At 45.8% G+C, this 23482-nt stretch overlaps 1 long non-coding RNA gene across 1 annotated transcript; it reads left to right on the top strand.

The window, feature by feature from the left end:
* Positions 1-372: 372 nt before the first annotated feature.
* Positions 373-21979, top strand: LOC308587195. The gene is made up of 2 exons (XR_014008286.1): positions 373-451; positions 21069-21979. It is a non-coding gene; the product is annotated as an uncharacterized lncRNA (long non-coding RNA).
* Positions 21980-23482: the final 1503 nt, after the last annotated feature.

The following is a 23482-nucleotide window of genomic DNA, read 5'->3' as shown; positions in this document are numbered from 1 at the left end:
TGGGTGGGGTACAAATAATAAAATTATTGTTATTATTACTCCTAAAGCGTGCCACCCACTGCTTTGTTCTCGAGTGCATGTTTGCTGTACTTAACAAAGAGGGTAATCTTATTTGCCTTCTTTGCTGAAATTACATAACCACCCTTACCCAAGAGCATGTCTCCTTGAGTTTTTTATGATACCTTAGTCCTAGAGGGCATAATGTCCTAGCTATAATCACTACCTTTGTCCGCTCTTCTCAGTCCACCAAATGTAATAATGCCCACAAATAATTATGTCACCACATGACTTCTGCCCTCCTCGTTATTTATATAATATTTTTGTATTATATAATACAATTGTATTATTACATAATGCAATCTTCTGTTGCAGATGCTGCTTTCACCTGAATACTGAATTCCGTGCTTCACAAGTCAGTATCAGATTGGATTGCAGAAAGCTTTGCCTTCAGGTACTTCTAACCGTTTGCGATGAAGACTAGCCTGAGAGACCAATGTAGGAAACACTCACCCCTCAGTGAGCAAGGTTATATAGGAATTTGGGACGCTCTGGTCCAAAGGAATGACACTGCAGTAGTGTCAGCCCATGGGATGCGGGTGGCTCTGTGGGTTAAACTACAGAGCCTAGGACTTGCTCATCAGAAGGTCGGCGGTTCGAATCCCCGCGATGGGGTGAGCTCCCATTTCTCGGTCCCTGCTCCTGCCAACCTAGCAGTTCAAAAGCACGTCAAAGTCCAAGTAGATAAATAGGTACCGCTCCAGCGGGAAGGTAAACGGCATTTCCGTGTGCTGCTCTGGTTCACCAGAAGCGGCTTAGTCATGCTGGCCACATGACCCGGAAGCTGTACGCCGGCTCCCTCGGCCGATAAAGCGAGATGAGCGCTGCAACCCCAGAGTCGGTCACGACTGGACCTAATGGTCAGGGGTCCCTTTACCTTTACCTTTAGTGTCAGCCCAGCACTTCATGACCTTAAAAAGTGGCTTCTTTCGGTTAGAAATATTGAAGCATTGCCCCATTAAAGTGCTACTGGTAACTTGGCAGGGTTCTTCAGCCTAACTCACCTCTTTCAGCATTTGGGCTTATCCATATTTCCTCTTGTACCACTGGTTTCCCCCAGGGAAAACTGCTCTTTAGCGCTCATTCAGAGCAAATGGCAATTCAGGTTTCCCACAGATTGCTGTTTGCACCGATTCAGAGGCAAAGACAATGTTTCCCCTGGGAAAGGAGAGCAAGGGGAAGACTGCCCAACGCTGAGATATGGAAATGATAATTTGATAATATGTGCTTAGGACGCGATTTTGCATTTCGGCTTCAACCACCTGCTCAGCCTCCACATCTGGTTTCAGAGTGGCAGGGGACAGAGGAAAAAATTCAAAACACATCACGGCGCAATCTCTCGTCTGAGACGGTGCATGTTCAGAATAATGTTCTGCCAATAACTGCCACCGGCGATGCTCCGTTCCTTTTAATGCTAAGCACTGTTTTCAAGTTGCAGGACCTATTTGTTGCACTTCACATGAACAACTGGCTGATTAAACTAATTGTATGGAAATTACTGTATTCCAGCCAGTAAGGGGCACCATGATATGGCGCTGCTGGAACTGACTTGTGGTGAATTGCAACGCTTTGCCTCATTAGCATACGAGCCCTGCCTCTCCTGAGTTTTATTGCAGCGTTTGCTCCCTGAACCACAACGGTGACTTCTCTTTGATTGCTTGGCTAAGTATTAAACCCATCGGGCAACATAAACACAGGTTTCATATCTGCGCATTTCTGCTTCGCCATTAGATTTCCATTACCCTTGAGACGCAAGGATATCTGGAAGAGTGGCAGTCATGTTTGAAATACGTATTTGCTAATGCTGGTGCAGCCCCATTACAGATAAACTGATGTGATCAAACTGCAGGTTGGTCCCCCGCCCCCCCCCCGCCTGTCCTATGTACCGTATTTTTCGCTCTATAACACGCACCTGACCATAACACGCACATAGATTTAGAGGAGGAAAACAAGGGAAAAAATATTCTAAACGAAACAGTGGATGTATGATTTTTGTGGTTCATGCTGTGGCCACAGACATGTGATCTGATGGTGAGTTTGGGGTAGCCCAATGCAAAAATCCTGAGGATCCATGTGGATCCATGCTTTGTAACCATGTTTTTGCACCACTGCGGCCCCAGGCAACAGTAGATGCGTGATTTTTTTGGTGCAAGCTGTAGCCATGGACATGCTATGTGATCTGATGGTGATTTTGGGGTGACCCAGTGCAAAAATCCTGAGGATCCATGTGGATCCGTGCTTTGTAACCAGGCTCTTTGTCCCTCTCTTTTCTCCACTCAGTGGCTCTTCTCCCGCTTTGCTGTTTCAAAGCGAGCAAAGCGAGCCACAGAGGAGGGAAGGAAGGGGAACCATGGATCCTCTGCTCACGACTGCAGCAGATCCCCCTGCCATCCGTAGGCATTCCCTCCATAACACGCACAGACATTTCCCCTTACTTTCTAGGAGGAAAAAAGTGAGTGTTATGGACCAAAAAATACGGTAATACTTTAACAAAAAGAAAGAACTGGGCTTCGAAAGCCAGGTGGATCTGAGTTCTAAAATACAGGCAAGAACTGGAGGGTGCCTCCTGACTGTCAAGACGTGGTTGGGCAGGGAATGCTCAGAGTGAGGAATTAAGTCTTTCCATTTCTTTTGAAATCATTTTTATTTGATTTTACAAGCATAAAATTATAACAATCCCAATGTGTATCCATATATAGAGATTACTCTGAATCTTGAGACTTTCCCCCACCCCCTCCATGGATCCTATTGTCAACGTTTACAACTGCATATTATTCCATAATCTGTATTTTATACCAATCCATATTTTATTTGTTACATTACAGGTGAGATTAAAATCCTGCTAATGTTTCCATCTGCTTGCAGTGGTCTCCTAAATAACTTACAATTTTTTCCCATCCTTTTAAAAAGTTTTTGTCCTCTTGGTTCCTGAGTTTTCCAGTCATCTTTGCCATTTTGGTGTAGTCCATCAGCTTAGCTTGCCATTCTTCTCTGGTAGGGACTCTTTCTTCTTCCCATCCCTGGGCTAGTAGCATCCGTGCGGCTATCGTCGCATACATAACAAGTCTCTTTTGATCCTTCGGAACGTCTGAATCTATAATTCCTAATAGAAAAGCTTCTGGTTTTTTAACAAAAGTTATTTTAAACACTTTCGTCATTTCATTATATATCATCTCCCAGAAAGCTTTTATTACCTTACATGACCACCACATGTGATAAAAGGTACCTTCGTTTTCTTTACATTTCCAGCAGGTCTTGGTACTTGTTCTATACATTTTTGCTAATTTACTAGGAGTCAAATACCACCGGTACATCATTTTCATACAATTTGCTTTCAGCGTGCAAATTTCAAATCTGTTTCCATAACCTTTCCCGGTCTGCCATCTGAATATTATGTCCCAGATCCTTTGCCCAGTGTATCATTACAGATTTGACCTGTTCATCTTTTGTATGCCAGGAATTCACTCTTGATTGTCAAAGGCACGCTTACAAGTTAGGAAAAGGCATGCCCATCATTTCCACATCTTTCAGCTACTCTTGTGTGGGCAGCTAATGGGGCTGTTTCTGCAACCGAGAGGCCCCTGACCTCAACTTTTATATCTCCCCCACCTGAGTTGTGTGGAAGCAGGCGAAGACTATGCCCACATGTACCCCTGCTTCTGCTCCTCCTGCTTCAGTCCTCTCCTGGTCCTGGGAGACAGTGGAGCAGGGGAGGTTTTGGCCGGAGGAAGAGGCAGGGAAGCCCTTGATTCCACACCAGCCTGACCCATCTCTCCCTCCTCTTGCACATGTTCTTCTCCTGCCTCTGCCTCTCGTCTCCTGGCTGTGACAAGCTCCCCCAGGTGACGGATCCCTTCTTCCAAGTCAGTCTCCAACCCTCCTCCTCCCCCCGATGTCCACTCCTCAGTAACCAGCCACCACTCTTCCGTGTCCAGCCAGTCCCTGGCACTAATCCTATGCCTCTGAATATGGTTGCGGCAGAACCCAAGGGTGCTATTGAAGAGCCACTTGGTTCATTGCTAGCCTCTTCTGTAGGGTGCTGCTAGGTATTTAAAGGACTCAGAACAAAGGCCCATGGTGCAAGTTTGCATCTACCTACCTACCTAATTGGGACGCAGGTGGTCTAAACCACAGAGCCTAGGGCTTGCCGATCGGAAGGTTGGCGGTTCGAATCCCCGCAACGGGATGAGCTCCCATTACTCAGTCCCTGCTCCTGCCAACCTAGCAGTTTGAAAGCACGTCAAAGTGCAAGTAGATAAATAGGTACCGCTCTGGCAGGAAGGTAAAACGGCATTTCCGTGCTCTGCTCTGGTTCGCCAGAAGCGGCTTAGTCATGCTGGCCACATGACCCGGAAGTTGTCTGCAGACAAACGCCGGCTCCCTTGGCCTATAGAGCGAGATGAGCGCACAACCCCAGAGTTGTCCGCGACTGGACGAGGTGGAGATGGGGGGTGGTCTTGGGCTACACCCCTTCTGTGATGTATGTATATATGTTTCTGGGGGTGGTCTTGGACTCCATGGCGGGCAATTTAAAATGTCTATATAAGGGCGGGCACACCTTGGTTCGGGGTCCTCCTCCTCCTGCATGAGAGGGGCGCACCCTGTTGCAACAGTTAATAAAGATCAGTCTTACTAGCTGCTTTGCTTCTCAATATTCTCTGGTTGGCCTCTGTTATTTTCTCCTACTGATAGAGAACCTACAAAAGGACTCTATATGGGCTCTTGGGTACCCCATAAGGGCATAGCTGTCAACTTACACATTTGAAAATAAGGGACCAGCAGCCTTGAAAATAAGGGATCAGCAGCCAAAATAAGGGATTTTCCAAACACAGATATGCTCAGCTTTTGAGCCCCTCCGAGCCAAAGGCAGAAAGCCCAGCCAGCAGCCAAATGAAGCCTCAAGCGGTGGTTCCCACAGCGCAGCAACCCAGCAAAGGGGTGCAGCAAGGGAAACCACTGTCACCTCTCCGCTGGGAAGCGCTGAGCAAAGGCAAGTCCCCAGGCAACGCGGCCGATTTGATTGGCACAAGGCATGCAAGCTCCACCCCCCAGTCGTTCTTAGACTCCTTATTGGGTGAGCAACGCAGCCAAGCAACACAGTTGGAGCCTCCCTCCTCCCTGGCCGGCAGGGAAGGAGGGAGAGGAACTGCTTCCTTTGAAACCCAGGAAATTTAAGAGACATCATCAATAAGGGACAGCAGCGGGACACAGCGCTGGGATAAGGGACTTTCCCACCAAATAAGGCACGGTTGACAGCTATGCATAAGGGGAAAGGATTAGTTTTTTTTTTTTACTTTTATCAGCTGGGCTCAGTGTTGTGGCACAGGGTGGGAGGGGAAAGCCACATAGGAAGGACTACCCAGGTATAGGTTGCTGCTAGTTTTATCAGAAGCCATGCTTATGGAGTGTTTTCAAAAAGACACATTGCAGCAATTCTTGTGCGACTTCCTGAAAGTCATTCTGCATTCAGATAACTGCTGTGGTTAATCTGTGCTCGTGCTCTTCCCCTGTCGAAATATTTTGTATGCCTCTAGAGCAAGAAGAATTCTAGCACATTTTCCGCCACCCCCACCGCCGCCCCCTGGTCACTTCTGGTTATTTTCCGTGGAAGAAACTTGTGTACCAAAGGGACTTAGCAGCAAGGATGACTTAAAACTTCCTCTCTGAGTCAATAATGTATTCATAAAATGTTCCACCTCCGGAATGTTTCTTCTTCTTTCAGTGGTTGAATTTTGTGACTTTGTAGAGGAAAGCAAAGCAAAAAATAAACAGACTGGCCTTGGTTCACGCTATTTGTTAAGAGCAGGAGTTGGCAATTTTTTTTAGCAGCAGGCTGGTCCACTGTCCCACAGACCTTGTGGTGGGCCGGAGAAGGGCTGCTTAAAATGGTGCTCAGCCAGCACAACCCAGCCCCCTTCCTCCTCTAGGCAGGGCAGGGAGAAGCTGGGAGGAGGGAGGGAGAGGCCTCGGCGTCGCGGTGTGTGAGAGGGAGGGGGGAATGGAATGGCGCAGGGGGGGAATGGCGCAGCCCGAACAAACAAAATCCCCACACCGATCCACGGACAGTCCGCGGGCCGGATCCTGAAGGCAATTGGGCCTGATCCGGCCTGCGACCCTTAGTTTGCCGACCCCTGCTTAAGAGTACAGTGGCACCTTGGGTTACAGACGCTTCAGGTTACAGACTCTGCTAACCCAGAAATAGTACCTCGAGTTAAGAACTTTGCTTCAGGATGAGAACAGAAATCGCGCAACGTCAGCGTCGCGGCAGTGGGAGACCCCATTAGCTAAAGTGGTGCTTCAGGTTAAGAACAGTTTCAGGTTAAGTATGGACCTCCGGAACGAATTAAGTTCTTAACCCGAGGTACCACTGTATCGAAAAGCACGGAGAAACAAATGTACGTAGGTGAGATTTGCTCTCTGAGATTTGCTTTATACTTCCTGAGTGAGATAGATAAGTGTTAAGAGCGGTGGCACACTTTCCACTTTCTCTGACTGCTCCTTTTCCTAAAGCGAAGCAAGTAGTTTTATTCCTGATTCCTAATCTGCTTGTTTCTTGTTGTTGCTGGAATGTGGCTCTTGCCTAAGTCCATGTGGTGAGTTATTGGGATAGGTGACATCTGAACTGCAGGGATAGCTCCTGCTCTCAGTCACAACACCACACCAGTGTGCCCTGTGAGAAACCTCTCAATGATGGTGGATCGGGGAGAACCAGCGCTATTTTTCTAGAAAAAAGAGGTGCCGGAACTTATCATGAATGCCTGTCTTGTTTTCTTATATAGTGGTGCCTCGCAAGACGAAAAAAATCCGTTCTGTGATTCTCTTTGTCTAGCGGTTTTTTCCGTCTTGCGAAGCAAGCCCATTGAAGGATTAGCGGCTTAGCGCTATTAGCGGCTTTTAGCGGCTTTTAGCGGCTTAGAAAAAGGGGGTGGAAGGGGGGGAAAACCAGCAGGAACTCGCAAGACATTGTCGTCTTGCGAAGCAAGCCCATAGGAGATTCGTTTTGTGAAGCACCTCCAAAACGGAAAACTCTTTCGTCTAGCGAGTTTTCCGTCTTGCGAGGCATTCGTCTTGCGGGGCACTACTGTAATGGTGGTGGAGCCCACCTGAGAATTGCTGGAACTGAGTTCCAGTGAGTTTATTTAATCAAAATATAAAACCACAATATAATCAAAATACAAACAACCCCCCCAAAAAAGAACCACATTTTAAAAGGGCACAGGATGCTTTGCTTTGCCAAGTTAACTGCATTGAGTTCCAGCTGGAAAAACGCACACCAGGGGGAGAACATCAATTTAGTTCACTTTTATTTTTATTTTTAACATTTTATTTATAATTTTCATTTTACAATAAACAAACACAACATTTTCCACAATGTCTTATTTTGACCTCCTTCCCCCTCGTTCCGCGGTTGCTTATGTTTACAATACTTTTACTGCTTTTCCAAGTCAAACCTAATTATTATTTATCTCCTTTAATTCAATATTTATTATGTTACTGCACGTCTTTACAGTCCTGCTAATGATTAAATCTGTTTACAATAATTCTGAAAATGTACAACATATGATTTCCACTCTGTATTAAAGACTATAGCGTCTTAATTATTTAGTTCACATTTAAAGGCCATTTGGTTTGCATTTTCCCAAACTGTATGCTAACTGAAACAAGGCCATTCTTCCAAATTTGTCCTTCCTCCGAGTTTTGCAATATAGCAGTGTGCACCAAAAAAATTTGCACATACAGTGGTACCTCGCAAGACGAATGCCTCGCAAGACAAAAAACTCGCTAGACGAAAGGTTTTTCCGTTTTCGATTTGCCTCGCAAGACGAAATTTCCCTATGGGCTTTCTTCGCAAGACGAAAACGTCTCGCGGCTTTGTTTCCTTTGTCTAAAAACAAAGACATGTTTTGTTTATAAAGTTAATTTATTTTCCCTTCAGTTTTTGAACTGCTCTTTACAGTATGTGTGACTTTAAAGAGCAGTTAATAAACAGTTGTTGTACCAAATTTGGCTTTGTTTGGACTTTTTTTGACCATAGGAACGCATTAATTGATTTTCAATGCATTCCTATGGGATTTCGTGATTCGCAAGACGAAAAATTCGCTAGACGACAAAAATTGCGGAACGAATTAATTTCGTCTTGCGGGGCACCACTGTACTGGGGCAAAGTGAAAATTAGTGAAAATAGCATAGAAAAAAACACATGCAGGAAAATTGATTTGCAATGTTCATATTAGGCAACATTACACACATAGGAGAAAATTGCACTAAAATGCAGATATTCACAAGGACTTTTGGAAAAAGTAGAATCACAAACTTATGTGGAGAACTGAGCTTCAGATTGGAAAAATGAGAAAAACCAAAATGGACAGATTCACCCACCCTGAATTCCTGTCTCCCTGGTCCTTTGCTGTGGGAGTACATAGACTTCTTTCTGGACATATAATGTGAGTTTTGCTTTCTGATTACAGTGAACGGATTGGAGCCATGAACTTGGCAAAAGTACTGTTCCTTTTATGGCTGTGGAAGTATCCTGCATGGGTAATTCCACCAGCTGGGGGTAAGTATTGGTAGCTATTGCTCTGCAGGAGGTGCGGAAAAGAGCAATTATTTGTTAGGTTGGGTTACATATGCTTCAGGTTACATACACTTCAGGTTACAGACTCCGCTAACCCAGAAATAGTGCTTCAGGTTAAGAACTTTGCTTCAGGATGAGAACAGAAATCGTGCTCCGGCGGCGCGGCGGCAGGAGGCCCCATTAGCTAAAGTGGTGCTTCAGGTTAAGAACAGTTTCAGGTTAAGTTCGGACCTCCGGAACAAATTAAGTACTTAACCCGAGGTACCACTGTAGCACCTCCTAGCATCTTAAAAAGCAGAGACATCACCTTGCCAACAAAGGACCCTATAGTTAAAGCTATGGTTTTCCCAGTAGTGATGTATGGAAGTGGGAGCTGGACCATAAAGAAGGCTGATCGCCAAAGAATTGATGCTTTTGAATTATGGTGCTGGAGGAGACTCTTGAGAGTCCCATGGACTGCAAGGAGATCAAACCTCTCCATTCTGAAGGAAATCAGCCCGGAGTGCTCACTGGAAGGACAGATCCTGAAGCTGAGGCTCCAATACTTTGGCCACCTCATGAGAAGAGAAGACTCCCTGGAAAAGACCCTGATGTTGGGAAAGATTGAGGGCAGTAGGAGAAGGGGACGACAGAGGACGAGATGGTTGGATAGTGTTCTCGAAGCTACCAGCATGAGTTTGACCAAACTGCAGGAGGCAGTGGAAGACAGGAGTGCCTGGCGTGCTCTGGTCCATGGGGTCACGAAGAGTCGGACACGAATAAATGACTAAACAACAACAAGAATGTGTGCTTTTATTTAAAATGCATCTCTGGGTTATTTGTGGGGTATAGGAATTCGTTCATTCCCCCCCCCCCAAAAAAATAGTCTGGCCCACCACATGGTCTGAGGGAGGGCCCACGGCTGAAAAAGGTTGCTTACCCCTGGCATAAAGTTTCATGGACTAGAGTCTACTTTATCGGATGCAGCATAACTTGTTGTGCGGCAGGGCTGAGATTAGGTGACTGGCCCATAGCTGTCAACCGTCCCTTATCTGGCGGGAAAGTCCCTTATCCCAGCGCCGTGTCCTGCTGCTGTCCCTTATTGATGATGTCCCTTAAATTTCCTGGGTTTCAAAGGAAGCAGCTCCTCTCCCTCCCTCCCTGCCGGCCAGGGAGGAGGGAGGCTCCAACTGTGTTGCTTGGCTGCGTTGCTCACCCAATAAGGAGTCTAAGGACGACGGGGAGGTGGAGCTTGCATGCCTTGTGCCGATCAAATTGGCCGCGTTGCCTGGGGACTCGCCTTTTCTCAGCACTTCCCAGCGGAGAGGTGACGGTGGTTTTCCTTGCTGCATCCCCTTTGCCGGGTTGCTGCGCTGTGGGAACCACCTCTTGAGGCTTTGCTTGGCTGCTGGCTGGGCTTTCTGCCTTTGGCTCGGAGGGGCTCAGAAGCTGAGCATACCTGGGTTTGGAAAATCCCTTATTTTGGCTGCTGATCCCTTATTTTCAAGGCTGCCAGTCCCTTATTTTCAAATCTGTAAATTGACAACTATGGCCTGGCCCCACATCTGGGATGGGATGTCACATGCTTGCAGTCCACGGGAATAAATCAGAGACAATTCCAGCAGAACAGGAAGAAAGCTTTTCTGTCCATGGATAAATAGAATGCCAGTTTCTTTGAAAATGCATAAACCTCCCATTGCCTATATATAGCCAGCCTCATCTGTGCCACTTGATTCTAGCAACGTAGCAAATGGAGTGGTTTCAAAGGTGCCACGTGGGAAGGAACGGATAGGGATTATTAATATCCGTTCTTTTGTAGGGCTGCCGAAGTTGGCATTGAGTGAAAGCGATCTCTGCCAACAGCAGGAGGGTGGAAGACCTCAGCCAAAGCCACTGTTCACTTCGGGTTGTAGAAACATTCATTTCCAGAAGAAAGGGCTGACTTGTTTTCACATGTGGGCTACCTGATGGCTAGCTTTGGTATGAATTAAAGCCAGAGTGTTCTTTTTTTAAAAAAAGAACAAACCAGCATTCTTGCAAAAACTACCGTATTTTTTGCTCCATAAGACACACCTGACCATAAGACGCACCTAGTTTTTAGAGGAGGAAAACAAGAAAAAAAATATTCTGAATGAAACAGTGGATGTATGATTTTTGCGGTTCATACTGTGACCACAGACATGTGATCTGATGGTGAATTTGGGGTGACCCAATGTAAAAATCCTGAGGATCCATGGGCTTTTACCTCCTGCCTCCCAGGCAGCCTCCACCAGGTCCCTTATCTCTCTTCTGATCCCACTGATCAGCTGTTTCCTTTCAACACACTCTCCCCTTTTGTTTGCCTTAGTGTGGTATCTTTTCCTTAGCTGGAACAGTTTTTTGCTCCTCATTTTCTTCTAATTTCTCTCCTTATTGCTTTAGTCTTCCTGTCCCCCCCCTTTGCAAGTTTGCTGTCTTTACCTCCCCCCTCCCAGGCAGCCTCCTTTATCTCTAGTGTCCCTTATCTCACTCCCTGATCGCAAACGATCAGCAGCTATGTTTCAACACCCACTTCCCTCTTTCAAAAAAAAAGCAAAAAAGCATGATCTTCTTTTTGCCCCTGGGCAATTCGGCTCCAGGGACCACACATTCACTCCATAAGACGCACAAGCATTTCCCCTTACTTTTTAGGAAGAAAAAAGTGCGTCTTATGGAGCGAAAAATACGGTAACTGAAATTCTATGATCTCTATAAATTATACAAACTTGCATGTTTTGTCAAAAAATTCTGCAGTTAACTCTAGTTCTGAGCTATGCAAAGCTGTTGGGGCACCATTAACACACAGGCAACGACCCTGGAAGTGGCCGGAAAAGGGAGTGGAACAGAGTGGAGCAAGGGCAGGGACATGGGTCAGAAACACAACCCACACTCAAAATGGTCATTGCTCCATGCCACCCCTATCTCCATGAGTGTTGCAAGATTCCAGGGGCTGCAGGTAAACTTACCAGGGTCTTTGTTCCTTTGGGGAACCATGAGGCACAGTGGAGACTGTGGTGTCTTTATGATATATGGTTTATTTACGCACATATATAACCTGAACCTAGATGAAGGAATTGCAGAGCGTTCACACTCCAAGCAGGCCCGGCTTCCTCCATAAACACAGCATTGGATTCAAAGGACAGCAAAAAGCCATGTTCTATGTCCCTCTTTGTTACATCTGTTCTCAGTAACGTAGCATGGGAGGGACGGGACACAGGGGACGGTCGCCCAAAGTGCAAAATTGTTAGGGGTGCAAAATTTCAACATCCGGTACTGCCTCAGTACAGCTGTGTGCTTCCGTCGCTGTGCTCCGTTGAAAACGCCTTCTCTATGCGAGCCAGGAAGTGACCTCTCCAAAAAACGCAATGGCTCTTCTTATCACTGCAGCTGTCATCTCCTGGGTGACACAGATGTCATTAGACAGTTGAATGTGCATGTGTACTCTGTTCGTTTCCCTCCCTCCCACTCCAGCCATCCATGCGGCCCCGGGCACTGGCAACCTGCGCTATGCCACTGGGTGTCCCCAGCCAGCCCACATCATGGCCTGCCCCCTATTATCTGCTTGCTAAACTGACACCTTTTTCCTGTTTGCTTATGTCATACACACACACCCTGAAATCCTACACCCCTTTGGTCTCTGTCCACGAATGCACAGCTGGAGGAGAGGCCACTCCCCTCGTCGTCTGGTTTTTGCTGTGTCTTTTTGCTGTGTTTGCTGTGTCTTTATGGTTTCTTTGATGGGCGATCAAGCAATCTTTGTGCCTTTCTTGATGGCTTACACCCAGCTAGCTCTGCTAGGCTAGCCGGGGTTGTTAACGTAAGCTTGACTTTCCTTGTTTGGCACAATTTAATCAAACCTTGATTAAATTCTTTTAAAAAAAAAATTAAGTTTTCCATTTTAAAAATCCAATCAGATCACATTAATTATTTCAAATTATACAAATACATATAATATAATCCAAATATTCTGCCAAATTATAATTTTTTTTTATTGGGGCTTCCCATGCTTCAAGTTCGGTGGGGCTCTAATAATCTTATGTCTTTAGTGCCTTGAGTTTCCAATAGTTCCTTCTTTAAATCTTCCTCTTGTTATCCTTCGTTCTTTCATGGCCTCTGAGTTAAATTCTTGATTAAATTCTAAGAATTCTAAGAATTGTGGGTGACTTGCACCCACAAACCACAGCACCCAATGATTGCTATAGACATCTTTCTTTCTTTCTTTCTTTCTTTCTTTCTTTCTTTCTTTCTTTCTTTCTTTCTTTCTTTCTCTCTCTCTCTCTCTCTCTCTCTCTCTCTCTCTCTCTCTCTCTCACAAAACTCAGAGCCAGGACTGGGACACCTCATTAGTAGTTCTGTGAACTGGTCTCATCCCTCCACTAGATACAAAACAAATGAGGAGGGGATGCTTGTACAGTGGTACCTCGCAAGACGAATGCCTCGCAAGACGAAAAACGCGCAAGACGAAAGAGTTTTCCGTTTTTTGAGTCGTTCCGCAAGACGAATTTCCCTATGGGCTTGCTTCGCAAGACGAAACGTCTTGCGAGTTCTTGCGAGTTTGTTTCCTTTTTCTTAAAGCCGCTAAGCCGTTAATAGCCGTGCTTCGCAAGACAAAAAAACCACAAGACGAAGAGACTCGCGGAACGGATTAATTTCGTCTTGCGAGGCACCACTGTATACTTCGGCTCGCTTTGAAGAGGATATTCAGAGTGCAGATTTCCAGCCAACATCTGAAGCAATGTGCTCTGACAGTAAGGAAGGGGAAAGGAATGGAAAGAAAGGAATAGAAGCATTGTAAGAATTGTTCCCACCTTATTTGTGAGCAGCTGGGAATGCTTTGCATGTTTAAAAAGCCGCAATTAAGTCGGGTGGACTCAGTTGGACCTTACAGCGAGCTGAACAAAGGCCTAATTACCACAAGCTTGTTTTGCACCCAAGGGAGAAATATTACAGTCTGGAGGAGTTGCTATGGGAGCAGCAGCAGTTGTGTTTTAAGTGCCACAGTGAGTGTGAGGCCGTTCTGTCTCTCCCCTTCTCCAAGGAAATTGTTTCTCTGTGTTTTTCCATTTGCAGAGGGGGAAAGGTATTTAGAATTGCTTTAGCAGGCCATGTTAACTGATGTTTGTAAATTGCCTCTTACCACGGGAGCCTGGAGAATTATTCTGATCTAAAGTAGATAATTTTAAACAGGCCACAAATTATTCTGGTTCCTCAATCTCAGTAGGTTTTGGGGTCAAGCAAGGGGCAGACTTCACAATTTGCAAAGCCCCCGTCCCAAGTGCACACATTGCACTCCCTCATAGATCAGTTTGAGAAGCTCATTCATAGGAGAGCAAAGTAATTTCCCCTTTTGTGGCTGCTCAGTGACCACCCACGCCTGGCAAAACCCACCTTGCTGACTGACAGGAACATGAGGACTAGTCTCCTGTTGTTCTGGAAATACTCAACAGAAGTATCCAACAGCAATAAAATATACAGTCATACCTCGGGTTAAATATGCTTCGAGTTGAGCGCGTTCGAGTTGCACTCCTCGGCAACCCGGAAGTAACAGTACTTCCGGGTATTGCCACTTGCGCATGCGCAGACGCTCAAAATGACATCACACGCATGCGCAGAAGCGGTGAAAAGTGACGCGTGTGTGCGCAGACGCCCCGTTGCTAGTTACGTTTATGTCTAGATGCGAATGGGGCTCCGGAACAGATCCCGTTCGTATCTAGAGGTACTACTGTATCCTCCAATGGTCTTTCTTTGGCAGGGAGCAACCTTGTTTTCTGTTACAGTCATACCTTGTATTGCATTCTGCTCTTGTTATGGACTTTCAGTTTATGAACATGGCAAACCCGGAAGTGTTTACTTCTGGGTTCGCTGCCCGTGCATGTGCAGAAACAATCTGCGTGCTTTGTGCATGCGCAGAAGCGATCTGCGCACTGCACATATGCAGAAGCAATCAGCATGCTTTGCGCATGCGCAGAAGTGCTCGATCGCACCGCACACATGAGCAGAAGAGGCGCTCTAGTTGCAGACATTTCGGGGTGCGAACGGCACCCCAAAATGGATTAAGTTCGCAACTAGAGGTACCACTGTATCTCAGTCTAGGAAGCCACTGTCACTGTTTGAAATCTGTTTTGCTTGTTAGGCAGATAAAGTTAGGGTCTTTTGTGGGGAAATGTGTCACCAAAAGAGAGATAGAAATTGGCATAAAAATGTGCATATGTATACGTGCAAATTTATAAATAATTATTGTGGGAGAAATTGGAATACAGTGGTACCTCAGGTTAAGTACTTAATTCGTTCTGGAGGTCTGTACTTAACCTGAAACTGTTCTTAACCTGAAGCACCACTTTAGCTAATGGGGCCTCCCGTTGCTGCCGCGTCGCCGGAGCACGATTTCTGTTCTCATCCTGAAGCAGAGCTCTTAACCCGAGGTATTATTTCTGGGTTAGCGGAGTCTGTAACCTGAAGCGTATGTAACCTGAAGTGTATGTAACCCGAGGTACCACTGTACATGCAAATTTAGAAATAATTGCTATGGGAGAAATTGGAATACAGTTCATTTCTCCACAGTGTGGGAACAGTGAGACTGCTTAGTCTGTTGCCCAGGTGCGAACTGTGGATGTGTAGCACCCTGCTTGTGGTTAACGCTTAGCTGGAATGAAATATTCAACGCAGCAATAGAGAAATTAAAATAATTATTTATTTGTCAGACAAATAAATGAGAGGCACAGTGGTATATGGTTACCAAGCTCTGGCCTGGCCTCCTGCCATTATGGCCAGCACTTATATTCCCTTAATCCAGCCCCCTTTGCTCCTCCTGTGGCTGCCTCTGTTCAATCAGCCTGGTTGAATTTCCTATTGGCTGATTGCTATAACCAATTCTAAAAGATACACCCATATCCTCCTGTCCTTATATGGAACACAAAGAGCTATATATTGTTACATCTATAAATGACAAATAAGTAGTAATATATCTTACATGTGTCTCAACAAGAAATCTTAATTACCAGCTCACCTCTTGCCCTCCTTGCCCTATTGCCTTCTAAAACAAATGGTTAATCTTAAATTTTTATCTTAAACATATGTCAAGGATCTTGAGTTTCACATCAACATTGAAAGATCTCCTTCATTTGAAGGTTTCTAAACAAATGTCTGACAACTAATATATCAGGACTGCTTGGATGGCGTCTCTTGTCTGGCAGGGGGGCTAGACTGGTGGCTGACTTAATTTCAAAATACAACTCTTACAACTATATGAAATAAGAATCTAGCATTTGTTAAATCCTTTGCATAATTACATCTATGCCAATACACTTAATACACAACACAGGTAGCCTCTTAAAAGGAATAAGGTCTTTGTAAAGTAGAAAAGGGAACTCAGTAAAAAAAAGCAGTTTCAAAAGAAGCCTCTTCCCCTGTTTACACTCCCCCCCTTCTCCAGCCAGTTGCTTTCTTTTCCATGTGCTCTTGGCCTTTTGTCCTGTGGCTCAAGTTTAACGGTTTTATTTTACTATTTACCCATTCCTAATTATGTTGGGTCTATGTAACCTTGCTCTTCAGCCTGTAATTCCAGCTTTTACGACTTTGAGAATTGTTTTCTGCTATAAATCAAGGGGCCCCCTTGTCTAGGAGGAAAACATTGCCAGTGTTTTCTTAAGCAGCTGGTCTGCCTGGCATGAAACTTTTGAAAATCTTTAAGCTCTCTCTTTAATATAGGAACCTGATCAAGATATAAGCCAATATATGCCTTGATTAAAAATGCAGTCTATATTCAGATGCCACATTCCCCCCTTTCAAGCTCAAGGACCTTGGTACCAAGTGTCCTTGATAGCTTGATCTTCATCATATTCCTGAGGTAAGGCTCTATATAGTGCCATGATATGAGGTAGAGTTTCATTCGAAATCATCTTGCTAATTGTACTTCTAAAACATGAAATGATACATGGCATCATACATAAAACCATCACTACTACTGTCAAGAAAAACAAGCAAGACAATAATATCCCTTTGAGTCCCGCAACATTGGGTAACCAATTGGTTAGCCATCCCATATCCCATCCTTCCCATGTTTGTACTGGGACATGTGCTATACTCTCCATCTTTGTGGCCAACACACGGATTGCCTCACCATTATCAGAAATGTTAAAGCAACAGGCATTCCCTGTCAAGTTCAAGACTCCACATAGGCCTCCCTGCTTGGCAAGTACATAATCCATTCCCATTTTCAGCTGCAAAATGGCGGCTCTACTTTCATCCAGCTGTTGTGCAATAAGTCTCAAACTCTGGGCCGTTGCATTGGTTACAAGTTCCACTACTGCTTGCAATCGAATTATTCTGTTTAGATTATAAATAGGATCCCGTGCCCCTTGTATGAGCTCACCAGGATTCCAGGAGGCAGGATCATAATAGGCTATAATGCGCTCTGGTGGCCAATCATCAGTACCGCTCCAACTTTGGGTACTTCCTCCTGCTATATGAGAAATATCAGCGTTTCTTCGTGTACGCTTGGCCAAATTAGTGGGCATAATCCACATTGGTGGTAATACCCATCCCAGGAAACAAGTCCCACTCCATTTGGAAGGGAGTTTCTTGTATGCCCATTCTCCACATATCCACCACAACCATCGGGTCTGAGGTTTTTGGTACGTGGAGTACAGAAGGCGAAATATCAAAAGAGGCAGAGAGTTCACAGTGCAGTATGTTAGATTGCCTTTTTCTGTCACAGTTATGTTCCATACCACTTTCCATGCATGAATAAAAGGAGGTGCACAGGGCAAGGTATTCCGAGTTCGATAGGTAGTATCGTGTGCCCAGGTATTCTTAATATTATCCCAAGTATAGTGACAATGAGAAGAGCCTATCATGGTAGAATCAGCTGCATCTGATGATTTATGTACACAGAATTCCCCTTGTACAGGTATAACTCGTAATGGTTTAGTTGAGTTCCATCCGGGGAAATTCTGTATTTCTGTTTGGTGTGGTATTTCGCTTACCATACCAATGGCATCTAATGGTATCGGTAATAAGGGCATACCTCCCTCTGAATCATCTGGCCCAAGAGAGCAAACAAGGCAATTGGTCCTATTTGCAACATTGGCTACCATTTCAGCTAAACCTACCCACATATTGTGGTCATGGCGGAATCCATATTTAGTCAATTTGGTCAGATTCAAGGACCCTTCCCCTTCCCAAGGGATCAGGATTAATAATAAAATCATGTTGATGTCTAGCATATGCATTCCTTCCACAAAAGATTACCTTATTGTGATAGCAAATAAATATTAGTCCCAATATAATTCCCCCAGTGACAGAAATGGGGAACCACCAAGACCAAAACATATATCCCAAGGATCCCCAATGTGTAATATCTCTGATAATTGTTCCACAAGGGGGCAGCACCACACAGGCCCCACCCTATTTGAGACCATGCAGACCCTTTTATTAAAGTCATAATATGTGGTGGGGTGCAAAGTGGTGAAACAGTTCTGGATTATGATACATGAAAAGCTTAAAAAGATATTTAGGAGTTCAGTCTTTAAAAAACCAGTGGCATTTTTGCTGGGTTTAGTACCGAGTGACATCCCTAAGGATAAAAGGAATGTATTCCTTTACGCAACTGCGGCAGCCAGAATCGTAGTGGCAAAAAATTGGAACACTGATAAAATACCAGAATTATTAGAATGGAGAACCAAATTTCTTGGAATTCGCGGAGATGGCAAAATCAACAGCATCAGTTAGAGGCTACTCTAATCAAAAATTAATAAAGAGTGGGAACGTGTTAAGGAATACATGAAAAAAGTCCGTGCTGGAGATTAAAAATTAATATGCAAAAGTTTAAAAGGTGCAAGGAGATAGGATAATAAAATATTAAGGATGGAATAACAAATAAAGTGACTAACGTATGGGTGGAGGGAAGTATTGGGCTGTGGGGGAGGGAGGTGAAGGGATTAATTAAAATTGTTAAAGATAGGTATAGTATTTAAGAGATTTAAATTTTCATAAAGATTCTATAAGGAAAGCAGAAATCAGCAAGAAATATCAAGTAAAGGTATCAGAGAGGAGATCAGTGTAAATCAATCATGAGACTTATGGTTTGGTTACATATGATTTTATTTTGGAGTTGTCTGTTTATTTTGGAGTTGTTTGTTGTAAAGAATGTATATTATGTGAATAAAAGAATAAAGGATTTGGATATTATTTTTTTAAAGTCATAATTTGGCCATAATTCAGGAGGAAGCGACTGGTTTATAAGCGGCAGAAGGGAAAGACTGCATTGAGCAGGTGGCAAGTGGCAGCTTGGAGGAGGGGTGTCTTGTGACCCAGAAAAGAGATGATCAGAAAACACAGATGAGCTTTTTGTCAGCACGGAGAGAGCAAGGAGGTAGATATAAAGTGGGATGCAGGAACTACTGGAGAAGTACCGTATTTTTCGCTCTATAGGACACAACGGACCATAGGACGCACCTTGTTTTAGAGGGGGAGAACAGGGGGGGGAATTCTCCCCCTCTCTGCACAGCGCCCCTTCAGCGCTTTTCTTATAATGGCAGTGGAGCCCCTTCCATTTCTCCTCCCGCTTCGCTGAAGGGGCGCTGTGCAGAGAGGGGAAACTGTGCAGCGCCTCTCCAGCGAAGCGAAGCCTGGAGAGCAAGAGGGATTGGTGTGCACTGACCCCTCTTGCTCTTCAGGCTTCAGGCGCTATCCGCAAGCCTTCCGAGCGCAGCGGGAACTCCTGCTGCGCTCCGAAGGCTTGCGGATAGCTGCCTGAAGCCCCCGGAGCGCAGCGGGAGTTCCCGCTGCGCTCCGGGGGCTTCAGGCGGCTTCAGCGAAAGCAACACGAAGCCTCTGGAGTGCGGGGGGAGCTATCCCTCTGCACTTTGGAGGCTTCGCATTGCTATCACTGAAGCCAAGGAGCCTGCATTTGCTCCATAAGACACACACACATTTCCCCTTAATTTTTGAAGGGGGAAAAGTGCTTCTCATAGAGCGAAAAATACGGTAGCTGTCTTTGCATGCTCCCTTGCTCTGTGGAACAGAGAAGCCAAAGACTCTGGAGAGGACCTGAAGCTTATGGACCTGTGGGAGACAGTTGTCTCTCCAACTATGACAGGGCTGGGGGACAGAGACAATAAGAACTGGCTTGATGGATCAGATTGGCCAACGTTTTCTTTTCAACAGCAGTCAGCCAGATGCCTTCAGAAGCCATTTAGCTTCCATGCCTAAGAGTTGTTGATAGAACAACTCTGAATGAATTTGCTTCGTTCATGTATTACAGCAGGAAGCTGAGAAACGCAGTCTTTGACATCCCAGGCAGTGGGCTACCCAGGAGGACATGACAGCGAGGCTATCAGAGGGGGGCTATCAACTGCTCCCAGTAACATCGAACAGTGGATATTTCCTAAGTGATGGCTTGTAATTTTTATGGTGTGGCAGTGGGGTGTATGGGGTGTTAGGGAAGGGATAGAACCTCTGGTGGGGGTGCTCCTTCTGGGGTACCTTGTCCATCTTTGATCCCCACCTTGCAGTCAGCTCTCACCTGTGGCTCTTAGAAGCTACAGTATACCTGTATACCTGAAGGAGCATCTCCACCCCCATCATTCAACCCTGACACTGAAGTCCAGCTCCGAGGGCCTTCTGGGAGTTCCCTCACCGCGAGAAGCGAAGTTACGAGGAACCAGGCAGAGGGCCTTCTCGGTAGTGGCACCTGCCCTGTGGCACGCCCTCCCACCAGATGTCAAAGAAATAAACAACTATCGGACGTTTAGAAGACATCTGAAGGCAGCCCTGTTTAGGGAAGTAATTAATGATTGATGTTTAAATGTCTTTTTAATCTTTTGTTGGAAGCCACCCAGAATGGCTAGGGAAACCCAGCCAGATGGGTGGGGTATAAATAATAAATTATTATTAGTATTAGTATTAGCATGCAACAGTGACATACCCCAGGAATGGCTTTGACTGGCTGGCTAAACTAAGTGAGGGTAGCTGATGGGACTCAGCGCCTCGTTGAATTAGGGACTTCCCCCTGCATGCGAAGACAGGTTCTGGCAGATTGAGCAGACGAAACCAATACAGTGGTACCTCGGGTTACAGATGCTTCAGGTTATAGACGCTTCAGGTTACAGACTCGGCTAACCCGGAGGTAGTACCTTGGGTTAAGAACTTTGCTTCAGGATGAGAACAGAAATCGTGCAGTGGTGGTGCAGCGGCAGTGGGAGGCCCCATTAGCTAAAATGGTACCTCAGGTTAAGAACAGTTTCAGGTTAAGAACGGACCTCCGGAACGAATTAAGTACTTAACCCGAGGTACCACTGGGTCCAACTCCAATGGTCAAGAAGGAGGTTTCTGCACGTGCTGTAGAGGAAAGCAAGGGGCAGATGGGGCACGTCAACCTGGGAAGGTAGCCCCTCTAGGAGAAGGAAAACTTTGATCCTAAATCTCTGTGGCCTTGCAGGATATCTTTGGGAGAAGAGAAGGCTAAGGAGTAAACCCTAAGAAGAAGAAGAAGAGTTTGGATTTGATATCCCGCCTTATCACTACCCGAAGGAGTCTCAAAGCGGCTAACATTCTCCTTTCCCTTCCTCCCCCACAACAAACACTCTGTGAGGTGAGTGGGGCTGAGAGACTTCAGAGAAGTGTGACTAGCCCAAGGTCACCCACCAGCTGCATGTGGAGGAGCGGAGACGCGAACCCGGTTCCCCAGATTACGAGTCCACCGCTCCTAACCACTACACCACACTGGCTCCCTACACAAGATGGAGTCCCTAAGACGGTTGGATGGGGCCTTGTAACTCCTGAAGCCAAGCCGGTGCCAAACATATTGCTCTGCTTTCCTTTGGACCACATCAGTGAGGCTGATGGCGGTTCTTGTCATCTGGGCATCCCAGAACCTCCATATACAAGGCCCAGACTTGCATCCCAGGGAGGTAACTTCAGTGCAATGCAGCAGTTTGACTTCACCTCTCAGGACAGATGGATGCCAACGACAAGGTGAACCCAAGCAGGGGACGCCATTTTTTGCAGCCTCCCTATGGCATGAGTAATATGTTTGTTGTTGGCCGTTGCCTCCTGGACCTAAAGGACTTGAACAGTGAGAAGCTGGGTAGATAAATAGACTTGAAAGTCATTTAGCATATTCAGTAGTTAGTCTTCTGCATTGTTTCCCATTTGAAAAGCTTTGGCTTGCTTGCTTAATGTGATTTAATTCTGAATCAGTTGTTGGCAGCAGTGTTGGAATTCACATTGACAAAGGTTAAACAGTATATTTCTGTTCTCATGCTGAACGGAGCCTATTAATAAATAAACTGAGCTGTGACCGGACTTCAAACATGCCAGAGGAAGTCAGCAATAAAGCAGTCGATAATGTGCTTTTGTCATGCTGCCCAGTATGTTATATAGGTCACATGTCTTGGGCTAGATAAGACACTGAAACTAATTGTACAAGGCAGGCTTGGAAACCTTATTGGAGCCTCTTGTACTTAGGGAGACCATAAGGGAAACTAAATTGAACTGGAGAGCAAGGAATATAAATAAGATTTGGTGGAAACGCGGGTGGCGCTGTGGGTTAAACCTCAGAGCATAGGAATCAGAAGGTTGGCGGTTCGAATCCCTGCAACGGGGTGAGCTCCCGTTGATCAGCTCCTGCTCCTGCCAACCTAGCAGTTTGAAAGCACGTCAAAGTGCAAGTAGATAAATAGGTACCGTTCCGGCGGGAAGGTAAACGGCGTTTCTGTGCGCTGCTCTGGTTCGCCAGAAGTGGCTTAGTCATGCTGGCCACATGACCCGGAAGCTGTACTCTGGCTCCCTCGGCCAGTAAAGCGAGATGAGTGCCACAACCCCAGAGTCATCCACGACTGGACCTAATGGTCAGGGGTCCCTTTAACCTTTACCTTACATATCCCAGACAGCTGAAACAGAAAGTAATTGGCCCACCTCTGTATCTCTTGCGTGTTGAGGCCCCCAGGACACCCCCAAATAAAGACACAGTTCACACAACATTTTTGTTTTGGTTTTTGGCATAATTTTGGCCACAACTTTATTGAATGACAGCATGTGAGTGGTTGCTTAGGCGACTGTCTGTTCCCACGTAGAGGTAGGAGCTTCCGGGTCATGTGGCCAGCATGACTAAGCCTCTTCTGGTGAAACCAGAGCAGCGCACGGAAATGCCGTTTACCTTCCCGCCAGAGTGGTACCTATTTATCTACTTGCACTTTGATGTGCTTTCGAACTGCTAGGTTGGCAGGAGCAGGGACCAAGCAACGGGAGCTCACCCCGTCGTGGGGATTCAAACCACTAACCTGATCAGCAAGTCCTAGGCTCTGTGGTTTAACCCACAGCGCCACCCGTGTCCCTTTAAATAGTTTGCACCAATAAAACCTGTAAAAGACAGGTCGGAGTCCTGCCTGGTTACTCACGAGCAACCACCACCAGCAACTGACAGCTACCTTATAAGTTGTGACGATTTTGCTACGCAGTAGGCAAAAAACCAAATGGCACCGGCCAATCAGCCAAATGGTAAAATTCCTAGCAGGTCCCTGCTCCGAAGTAGATGACCCCATGAGAGGCATAGCAAGGTCAGCGCGAGTAAAGCCTAAATAAAGGGAGGGTCGGCGGGTAATCCGATGCGTGCTCAACGCTACGCTCAGGGAATAAATAGCACCCCCATCAATCAAACCATTTTGCAACATTCAAAGTGCTGGTGTTGACCTTTAAAGCCCTAAACGGCCTCGGCCCAGTATACCTGAAGGAGCATCTCCACCCCCATCGTTCTGCCCGGACGCTGAGGTCCAGCTCCGAGGGCCTTCTGGCGGTTCCCTCATTGCGAGAAGCAAAGCTACAGGGAACCAGGCAGAGGGCCTTCTCAGTAGT

Source organism: Podarcis bocagei (assembly GCF_964188305.1).
Source record: "Podarcis bocagei genome assembly, chromosome: 5".
In the NCBI taxonomy this organism is placed as follows: domain Eukaryota; kingdom Metazoa; phylum Chordata; class Lepidosauria; order Squamata; family Lacertidae; genus Podarcis; species Podarcis bocagei.
This window is presented reverse-complemented; position numbering and strand designations above follow the sequence as displayed.